This window comes from Pteropus vampyrus, unplaced genomic scaffold (genome assembly GCF_000151845.1).
Source record: "Pteropus vampyrus isolate Shadow unplaced genomic scaffold, Pvam_2.0 Scaffold301, whole genome shotgun sequence".
Taxonomy (NCBI): Eukaryota; Metazoa; Chordata; class Mammalia; order Chiroptera; family Pteropodidae; genus Pteropus; species Pteropus vampyrus.
In genome coordinates, this window is record NW_011889082.1 from 1,048,789 (window position 1) to 1,059,759 (window position 10,971).

At 43.8% G+C, this 10,971-nt stretch overlaps 1 protein-coding gene and 1 long non-coding RNA gene across 3 annotated transcripts in view; one reads left to right on the forward strand and one right to left on the reverse strand.

Moving 5' to 3' along the window:
- Positions 1-7,999: 7,999 nt before the first annotated feature.
- The window catches only part of GLIS3 (GLIS family zinc finger 3), a 424,356-nt gene continuing 421,384 nt past the window's right edge, over positions 8,000-10,971 (forward strand). Inside the window, exon 1 of one of the 2 annotated variants that reach the window (XM_023521261.1) lies at positions 8,000-8,279. The gene's annotated coding sequence lies outside the window, so the exon portion shown is untranslated. The remainder of the gene's footprint in view (positions 8,280-10,971) is intronic. The other variant, XM_023521258.1, reaches the window with a different exon arrangement.
- Positions 8,533-9,812, reverse strand: LOC105303183. Its single transcript, XR_896905.2, has 2 exons — positions 9,381-9,812; positions 8,533-9,291 (listed from the first exon to the last, which is right to left on the reverse strand). It is a non-coding gene; the product is annotated as an uncharacterized LOC105303183 (long non-coding RNA).

The following is a 10,971-nucleotide window of genomic DNA, read 5'->3' on the forward strand; positions in this document are numbered from 1 at the left end:
GAGGTTAAGTGACTTCCCTAGAGTTGCTTAGCTATTAAGTGTGGAGCCAGGGCTGAATCCCAGCAGTCTGGTTCCAGGGCCTGAGTCCTTAAATTATCTCGGTGCAGCCTCTCCAGCTTTAGGAGATGAGTGCCAAGTGTGGGACACAGACAAGGGCTTTGAGTTAGAAGGCATGACCTATTCTGGGTGAGCTAAAGAGGTCAGAGGGGGCTCTGTTACAGTGGTTCTTTACCTTGGCTGCCCATTACAGTAATCTGGAAGGTAAAAAAAGTCCCAATGCCCAGATCACATCCAGTTCAGTTAAATCGGAATCTCTAGGGGTGAGACCGGGCTAGTTATTTGAAGAGCTTATACCCAGTATAGTTTACGAGGGAGGGAGAGCATTATTCTCCTTACAACAGAAAGCCTCACAGAGTAGAAGTGGACAGTAAAAGTCATTCCAGGTAGGCAGAAGAGCAGATGCAAAGGCTTGGGGGCTTTGGAGAATGTTCAGAGTAAATTTTGAAGAACTACGGCAGTTCAACGTCACTTGGTAGTATCATATAATAATAGGCCATTATGTGTATCATTTATATAGTATATTTTGTTCTTAAATTTTACATATAATTATGTTTACCACGTATCTCATAAAAATATCTTATAATGAGCAATATCTTATAATGGCAGGGTGGTGGGGAGAGTCCATTGTTACAGCTAAGAGCACATACCCTGGAGCCATAGGGAGTGGGTTGTAGTCCCACTCCACCACTTATTAGACTGATACCTGTGAGGATTAAATTAGATCAAGAATCTCTAGTACTTTGCTCAGCTCCTTGCACACAATAAACCCCAAATAAATGTGAGCTGTTATTATTACCATGATTAAACTTAAGTTTATGGCTTATAACTTGCCACTCTTACTTTCTCCTTAATGTCCTCTTCTTGCTGGAAGTAAAAAAAAAAACAACAACAACAAAAAAAACACACACTAGCAGGAAGAACATTTCTGACCTATGCAACCTGCTGAGATAACATCATTATTATCAAGTTCAAATTATCTAACTGCTGGGCCCTAAATTCAATCTCGAATCTAAGGACTCTCTGCTCCTGCCTCTTACACCAATAGCCTCAAATGGTATCTATAGCCGAGTTTTAAATTACATTTGGTTATGAAACAGAAGACAGAAGACATGGAAGTGGGGGAAGGGATGTTCCAGGCTGAACTGAAATTTCTAAGGTAGGATTAATAACAGCAGTAACAATAAGAAAAATGAGTGAGACTCAAAGATGCCTTGGAAGGTACTCCTATACAAATATACATATATTTTAATTTCTGAATGTCATTCTAAGAAAATCTTGGCTCTGTTTTATCTGGGAATGAGATAAGGTCCAATTTGGGAAGGCATGTATTTCCTATTAGGTGCTGAATTCTGTGGCTACATTTGTTAACCAATAACTTAAGACATGTAGTAATGGCCTTGTTTTTCAAGGCAGTTGTCTGACAACCAAATGGATAAGCTACTCTATCTGACCCCCAAAAGATTGACCAACTGGTCTGAAAGGGGGCATTATGTAATTACTAGAGAAGTATAACGTCTCTTGCTTAATATGATACTGACAAAATGGATAATCGAAAAGAGCATGAGCCATAACTTAATTAAAAAAAAAGGCTAAAATGATGTCACAAAAATGATTTAGTATTTATTAGGTGGTAAGCCCCTTTAAGTTTGTCTTGCTTATCTTTGTACTCTCCGTGGTGCTTTGAACACCTTAGGTACTTATATAACTTGCTGTCAGATATTTGTTAAAAGAAATAAAGGATTCTACTGGCTCCTACAAATGAAAAAATCTAGAAGTTGGATGAAGATCAGGTGTGGTTCCATCAGGGCTCTGGCCCTTGTTGTCTGCAACCTTCTCTACCCTGTCCTTCGCTAAGTGTCAGCTTTCTCTGCAGGCTGATAGGAAAACTGCCTCACTTCTGTTTCTTCACAACACGTGGAAGAGGAAGGCTACCTTTCCAGGGGTTCCCTAGAAAGAGAAGCTACTTTCCTCAGAAGCCACCAAAGAACTTTGCTCAAATGAGAACATCGTATTGGTTAAAGTTGGGTCACATGCCAGTCACTGAAACAATCCCTGTTGCCAAAGGAATGCTGTGCACTGATTGGCTTAGGTTTGGATTAATGAGCCATTTACTTTTTTCCCCCCCTCACATTTATTTATTTTATTTATTTATTTTTTAATAGTAAGTCATATATATTTTGCATTGTATGTTCACTGCCCATAGTTAGATTTAATGAGCCATTAACTTTGGGAAGGGAGATTTCTCTCACAGTTATCAAGCCCATTTCTGGAGCTGGGGCTGGGGTTAATTTTCCTTGAAGCTCTTGGGCTGTGTTTACTATCAATAGAGGAAGCCCCTGGTTGCGCATGTGTGCTAGCCAGTGTTGCAATTTCCATTCAATCTTTGCAATAACTCAGATAGTGGAACTGAGGTCCCCAGTGTTTCAGGAACCAGCCCAAGATCTTCCAGTAAGTGGTGCATTTAGGATTTCTAGGTTTTCTAATTCCAAAGTCCATTCTCCTTCCAACACACTACCCTGCCCGAGTGAATGAACAAATAATGCCAGTGGAAGCAGGGCTTCCTGCCCTGTAAGAATAGCAGAGTAATGGTTAATGTGGGAGACTGTTTCTGTTTGAAACCTGGCCATTTCCCCACAAGGTGGATGACAATGGGAAGATATTCCACTTTTTTCTCCCTCTGTTTTCTCATCTGTAAAATGGAAATTGTGCTAGATCTTACCTCATTGGGATGTTGTGAGAATTAAATAAGGTAATGTAGATGATGAACTTGGAACAATGTTGCCAGCCTGAAGGGGGCCGACACTCTTATTTAGGGCAGGTCTGATTTGGGGGCAATTGGTCATTTGTCCAATGGACAATAAAGTTATACTTGTCTGCTCTACAGGGTTAAAAGGGGACAGGAGTGTTCATACATGTGAAAAACCCCTGAGTGCTTTAGCGTCATCGGGATTTAGGATTTGTAGAAAGTTTCTAAATGTGTTCATACTCCTTACAGGTGTATTTAGAACTTGAAGTAAGTTAGGGAGGAATCTGAATAGCCACTGAATCACTTTTTTTCAGAGCTTAATTCTACCCAAAACTTATTTGTTGCTCTCAGTTATCCTGATGGTGCTTTAATGCTGTATTGCCTTTTTCATTTCCTCTAATTTAAAAAAATTCATCTTCCTCTTTGCACTCTCATTCCATATTTTCCCTCCTTTTTCTCCCCAAAATTTTGTACATATTTCTCTCTCTCTCTCTCTTTTTGTAGAAATCAAGGTGTGATGAAAATGACCTGGTTTTCTATGGTGTGAAGGAAGAAGTGGGGTGTCAGGTAGAGAAGGATGATGGGGCAGTGGTGGGGGAGACTCACCCACCTAATTCTGAGCATTGCATAGAGATTGAATTTTCTTCCCCAAGAAAAGAGAAGTAATATTTTAATCTTCAGTTTACAGTGAAGAGCCTGAGGACAGGTGTTTAGACTCTTTTGGAGTATTGAAATGATTATACATACACAAAGACAATTGTTAGTAATAGTCACAATCTCTGAAAGTGAGGAAACCATTCTTTCATTTCATTCATTTATTCATTTATTCAATTAGCATTAAATACTTAGTGCCTAGTACTGTCGTTGAGCCAGGAAAGGCTTATGAAGAAATATAAAATTTGAGCATTAGAAAGTACTTATAGAAGGCAGTTCTGGGTAAGATAGCATCGTGATTATGTAATTAATTTTACAACACTACATATAAGTGGCCACTATGGATGCTAAGTGGTAAAAGAGTATGAGTAGGAGTATACCTGTGGAATATTGTGTATACTATGAATTTATTTTTATTTTGGTAAAATTTTTGTACATATACCTTAGTAATATGTTAAGGAATATCAAATAAACCTTTGTAAAATATTAAATGCATCTCAGTTGGGTTTGTATAAAATTGGAAGAAAAATTTTACCAATCAAAAAAGATATGGAGACATTGTATGGAGTAAAGTATTTCACATTTTGTATTTTAGATTCTGTTTTATAGTTTGACCTTAGAAAGGAAGATATGATGCTCTGAATATAAGGGGTGTCAATAAAAATTTTAAATAATTGCATCACTGATGTGTAAGAAGGAGAGTCTGGGCTGACTGTACTTATGGCAAAATAAGTAAAAGATCAACTTAAAAGTTTTATTAGGGTATCAAGCACTGATAACATTTCACTAGTTGTACTACTCTCATAGTAAGGTAAAATGGAGATTTTTCCATTTACACATTTAGTTCCCCACTTTAAGTTGGCAAACACTGAGTTTTTCCACTGCATTTCTACATAACTGGACTCTTGCCAACTCCCAAGCGCGCGTGCGTGTGTGTGTGTGTGCGCGCGCGCGTGCGCGCGCACATTTTAATAGCTAGGCATACTAACACTGGTGCTATTAGCTCAAGTTATCTGCATTCTGGGGTTAAAACTTTTTTCTCTCTATAGACACTTTATAGGAGTAAAATCTGATCATAGTTCTTTGCAAGTTTGTAAATAGTTTGCTGTCAGATTGCTCAGACAGACACAAATAACAGTTCTGAAAGGTTGCTGTTAGGATGTTCCCTCTGGGAGTCCATTGTGTTCCAGGGCTATACCTATGAGATTGTGAATGTTCTTATTTTGTACTTTAGCTTTGTGTGAGCAGATATGCAGGATCTGTGCCTTTTAAGCTCTTTCTGATGCGGATTCTTCCACTTGGAATGGTCTCCTTTGCTTTTCAATTTTCTACCTATTCTTTGAAGTCCAGCTCAAACAGCCAAGTTATTCCATGTTCTGTTGTAGGAAATTATTCCTGCATTCTTCATATTCAATTGTACTTATCTGACATTGATTATAAGATGCCTTGTACTTTATACACATTCAGTGTATTTTGCACACAGTTAAAGAGCATGCAGTTATTTTGTAGGATAGCAATGTTGAAAGAACTTGGAGCTTCTTGACTGGCAAATTTAGCTCTGCCTCTCACTCTCTTTAACTTTACTGAACTTCAGTTTCCTTGCTTCTAAATAGGGGCTACAAATGGCCATCTCATACAGATTGTTTTGAGGAGTAGGTGAGATAATGTATGCAAAGGGCCACCATTTTCTGAGGGTTTACTATACCCCAGGAATTGGGCAAAATGCATTATATAACATCTTCCCATGTATGAGTGTTAATGCCTATGAGTGTTAATTCCTTTACTCCCAATCCTGGGACAGAGTTGGTACTCACTGAATATTTCTCAAATGAATAGAATTGGACTTGGGCTAGCATCAGGGCCCTGTCTGCTGAATCAGCTGCCCTGAGTTGGCAGTTGAGATGCATACAACTAAGGACCTCAGAGAGGGACGATACTAATGGGGCACAGTTCCCACCTATCTGTCTGAAAGGCTGCCAGGACATAATTCCTAAGCATGATGGAGAGCTCATGGGGAAGGGAGAGTGTCATTGCTAAACTACACTACTTCCTTTCCCACTCTCTCATTAATCTTCTCTCCCCCACCAGTGTTTACCAATTCTGTCCAGAAGAGGTGCAGATCTCATTCTGAGTCACTTCAGGATTGTATTGGGAGCGCTGCATTTTTACTATATCCCATGGAATGTAAGGATATTGCAGATCTACATTCCTGGCCAAGAAAAAAAAAAGGTCAACCAAAGCACTGTACCTATTTAGTGAACACTGTGTTAGGAATATTAGAGGCTCATGAAAATCCCACCTAACTAAAAACTGACATTCCCACCCTTGAGCTCTTATAAGTGAAGAGAATTTTGGGGATCTCCAGGTTGATGACTAATAACTTTCCCAGTGTTTTATTTTCATGAGCCATTGATTAAAGTAGGGAGTAGCACTATATATTTTCTCTTCCAGCAAAGCTATTTCCATCAAGTGGGAAGTTTGGGAAACTTCTGCAAGCCTCTAGATATCATTTCATACATCAAAACCATTGTATTTGAGATGATATTTGAGGGGCATAGAAAAGAGTTTTTGCAGCCTTCACCCAGCCTTGTGCTGTTCCTGGGGAGCAATCTGTACAGCACAAGATTCTAGATGAAGGGAATTTCTCATGATACATCGATGGGTCAGTGTTCACATCTTGTGCTGCTCCTGAAGGCTGGAGTTAATGAGGAAGGGTTTTTATGTGAATATCAGGCCATGTTGCAATAACTAGCCACAATGGAATAGTCGTGGCAATTTCCACCACTTGGTTTCTTTGTTTTTGTGATGTTGCTGCATGCTTTATTTTATGAGTATTTTCTTTTCTTGTGTGTGGTTGAACCCATTGATTGCCATCTTGGTCTTGGATAGTTGGATTTAAAAGGAGATGCAGAACAGAGGGAGAAACTGGGAAAATCGACAGAATGATATATCTTATACACTTATTAATTTATTTCTCTCCCTCCACTTCTGCTGACAGATATTCTGGTGACTAATATTCTGATGAATTTATGTCTTTAGGAAAAGGAAAAAATACTTTCTCTAAAGGGAGTCTTGAAAAACAGATTATAACAAGACATAAGTACTGTGAAAATTGGCTTTTTTTTTCTTTTGGTGAATATAATGGATGTAGACCAACTTAAGTAATGTTTTTTTTTTTTTTCTGAAATAAGTGAAAATTTTCAACAGTCTTTTTGGTTTGGTTTACTGGAGCAAGTAATTTGAGTACTTGAGGGTTTATATTTTGATCCTAGCATCTATTACTTGAATGCTAATGTATATTGGAGTGAGAGCCCTAGAATAGAATATAAGGACTGGTGAAATTCTAAGTGTCTTGAGATATTTTCATTCATTTCATTCATGAGCATGAATTATACTCTCACTGCAGAAAGGCCTAATGAGGATGTTGTGTGCTTCACATACATTGATTCCCAAGATGGAGATCTGTACATCTGTGGCAGTACATGTGGGGAACCGCTCATAGTTGGCCAGCATCTTCAGGTCTGTGATCAAACCAAGCAGAAGAGCTCAGGTCACAGCTTAAGGAGGTATGAAGCTGAGGATGTTGAATTCTTCAGGACAAAGTGCTGCTAATAGATGCAACATATATAGGAAATGTGCCTCCATTCCTGGCACTCTATGTTTGGAATTTTACACCCTTGTAACACTTCCATCACCTTTCAATCTTCTCCGCCTATACTTTACTTTAAAAGGATGCCAAAGGCATCCTCTGTGCTTTACCTATCCATTTTCGAAGTTGTGTGCATCCAATCCTGAATATTAGAAAGACCCTTTTGCCATTTTTCACTTCGTAGTTTTTACTGTTTCCGTTTTACTACTGGGTATTTGTTTTGTTTTGTTTTGTTTTGTTCTTTACGATTTGACGTCAAATCCTGTCTAAACGCTGAGGCTTTATTCATGTTAAAGAAAAAAGCCAGCCAAACAAATAGGCCTAAGAAGGCAAAGTGTCTTCCTGCTATTACCCGGTTCTGGAGTTCACTGACTCCTTGGCTCAGGGTTAGGAGTGTGTGTGTTAACGCGTCGAGGAGCTACAAGCTCGGCCTTCGAATTGGCCAGCCTGGTGACCAGTGAGTCCGCCCCACTCTTTTCCCCCTCTCCCTCCGGCGCTCACACTCAGGAAGCAGCTGGCTGCAGGCCGGCCTTCGCTGCGGCACTAACATCCACACTCCTCGCCCGGCCTCCTCCCTCCCTCCCTCCCACCTTCTCCCTTCCCCTTTCCCAGAGGCCGCGTCCACACTGCGCCGCTCCGGCAGCCCAGAGCGCGGCGCGCACGGGCACCAGCGCCGCCCCTCCCCGCGCCGCCCGTAGCTGTCCAGGCTCGCACCAGCTCTTCCCCGACGGAACCGGCGAAAGGAATCAGCCAGCATCCCGGGCTGGCTCCCCAGACGCAGCCCCCGGCCCAGGGCGAGGATGAGCAGGACAGGCGAGGCACAAAGTCGAAACTCAACTTTTTAAAACATTATTTGCATGTGGGCGTAGTGGAGGAAGAGAATGAGCTGATGCCGAGGGTCCAGCCACCCCCCTTCTGCCTCCTCCCCCTGCCGCTGCTGCCCTCGCACACGCGCGCGCACACACGGCACTTGGGCCGAGTTTCCGCGCTCCGTCCCCGGGCTGGGATGGGAGTTTTCATTTCCGAAGGAGGCAGAACCCGTGGAGCGCGCTGAAAGGCTGGAGCCCCAAGTTTCTCCTCGCCAGAGCTGGCCACCCGCTGTCACTCGCGCAGGCTGGCCGGGGGAAGGGACCAGCACGCCGGCTTTGTTGTGGAAATCCTGGTTACCTGGTAAGTGGATGCCATAGGAACTTTGCTTTGAGAGTGTGGGGGAGTTAATGTTCGGAGACACAAACTAGGGATTAGAAATAGTTCTCCACGCTGAGCCGGTGGCGTTCGTGCAGGGTTAAGAATATACGCGCCCCCATCCCCAGATTCTCTAAATGATCTGTTTACTGAGATAACGACCCTCTCAATTAAGAATCAGGCTGTGTTCTTGTCAGTTACCTAAGAGTACCCGTGTAGGGGACAGAAAGGAATCAACGAGATTTTAAAGTTTCTCTAATTAGGAAGACTTTTTGTTTTTGGTTTTCTTTTAAACTACATGAGCCAGAGGGCTACAAAATCAGGGCAAGTTACAGGACGCACGGGCATGGTCTTGCAAGGCACCCATGAGTCCACACTGAAGGGAAACTGGAGAAGTGAGAATTGATGGGGTGACATGAGGTCTCTCGCGCACACGGGCTATAGTTGTCTTTTCCAGTTCCACGTGTTTGTGGAGCTCCACGAAGTCTGTTTTTCACGCTTGTGTCTCGCTCAAGCCGATATCCCCATTGCTCCAGAAGGTCCTCGGGTCAGCGGTACGTTAACTCGCCGCTGGTGTGGGTCCGCTGACCCGCATCCTCCAGGTCTATAGCTATAACCTCCCACGCCGCAAAATGCGCAGACACATTCAGACGCGCACACTCCCCGCTGGGTTCGTCACCTCGCGTTTACATTTTTTTTTGCGGCCCTACAAAATGTCAGCACTGTTTGGAAAATGTCTCAGTCTCAGGAACTTTGTCCTGCGTACGGCTTCAGTCCCTATAAATGACCCCGTGTGTAATTTGAAGTCCGCCGGGCTGCTCTCTGGAAAGCGTGAGTGAGCAGCCGGCTCCGTCCTAGACACACACCTTGCCCGGAGCGACACTTCCAAGTTACTCACTGGAGATGACAGTCACCTCAGGGATGAAGAAGTCACCCAAGTGTCTGGAAAACTTGGCTCTGAAGGATTTGTCATCCTATGGATGATTCAGTTAGGTACCTGGAGAGAGAAACTTTGGAAAGGTCATTTCTGGCTTCACTAGTCGCGACTTGTTGCGAATATTGGGGAGGCAAGAAGTGAAAGGAGACCTGAGGGTTAGCACACTAGTTCGGTGGAGGCTCCGGGTCCGCGCGGCTGGTGTGGCGCGGGGTCCGCGGCGTGGGGTCCGTGCGCTCCTGCGAGCGGGGCCGCGGTTCCCTCTGGAATCCGGCTCTGGCCGGGCCGGGGAGCCCGCTCGTCCCCGCCGCCTGGGCTTCCCAGCGGTGGGCCCGCGGCGGCGCCCTTAGGGCCTCGCATTACTCAGGACTGGGTTGCACAACAGGAAGCCGGCACGAGTTTGTTTTGTCTTGCTGAGCTTGCTCGCGCACAGGGCTGAGGGTTAGGGGCCGGGTCGGCCAGAGAGTGACAGGGTCGCAGCAGCGCGACCTCAACCGGGCCCTGTCGCTTCGGCTTCCGGACACGCCCCTCGCTCCGCGCCAGAGAGCCTAGGGGTGCGGGCCTCCGACCCCTGCGGTCCATGTAGGGGGATCAGGAACAGATGAGGGTTGTTCTCTTCCAACCCTGCCCCATGCTCCTCTCCCTCGTTTGGCGGGTCCCCAACACCTTTCCAGATATCTGCATCCCTCCCCCTGATAGAGAGGACCCCTCTGTTCTGTATTCTTCACCCTCTTGATAGCCTTGCCGGGAATCAGCTCGGTCCTCATCCCTGGAGCATCTGAACCTGAAGCAGGGGTAGAGGGTGGAGGGTGCTTCCGGAATCGCCTGGTTTAGCCTTGATAGGGACTGGTCTCTGCAGTTGCGTGCCCCCTTTCATAGAGAGGAGGATTTTACACCCTCTCCCCACCTACTTCCAGGACTTAAGCATCTCCCAGAGTTTGGGACCCTGGGCCCTGGCTTTTGTGAGGAGAGGGATGTTCTGTAGTTCCCCGCAGTGGGCCAATTGTCTTTAGGTAATGGGGACTGGAAATCTCAAATATAGACAAATCTAGATGAGATCTTCCTTGGCGATCACCTACAGATGAGGAAACCGAGATCCAGAGACTTTCAGGCGTTTTGTTCAAGGCCTCACAGCCGGTTGTCACAGACACAGGACAAACATTCAAGTTTCCTAGTCTCAGTTCAGAGAGCATGTATTGGCCTGAAGGTGAACTCAAGGCAAATGCAGCTTCTTTCTGGCCCTTCTGAAAGCCTTGATGAGTCATGATTTCTGCTTTGGGAGTAAGCCAGACCTCTGTTTCCCCCTCTATTGCATTCCTCACTAGACCTCCCTTTTAACACTAAAACAGGAAACTTATTTTTTTTTTGAGGGGGGGGAGTAAAGTTGATTTATGCTAATTTAAATCTCCCCATTCCTTTTCCCTCCTCCAAGTTTACTTCCACTCGTGTGAAACAGGTGCAACCTGCAAAGATTTGCAAAAAAAGGTTGCAATGAAGATTGGGGAAAGTTTGAAGGCATCTAGAGACAGGAGTGTGTTAAATTATATATTATTTTTGCAATTGGGAACATGCTGAAGTTTAAGGATCATCTTTAAATGCATTACAGTTGTTATATGTTTTCATTAGTTGTCTTCCTCCAGACTAACCCTAATATTATCTTTGAAAAGAAGAGTGAGGGGCATTTCTTTTCCAGTTACTTTCAAAACGCCTTTCCTTATTGGTAGTTCAATTCCTTTTCTTTGT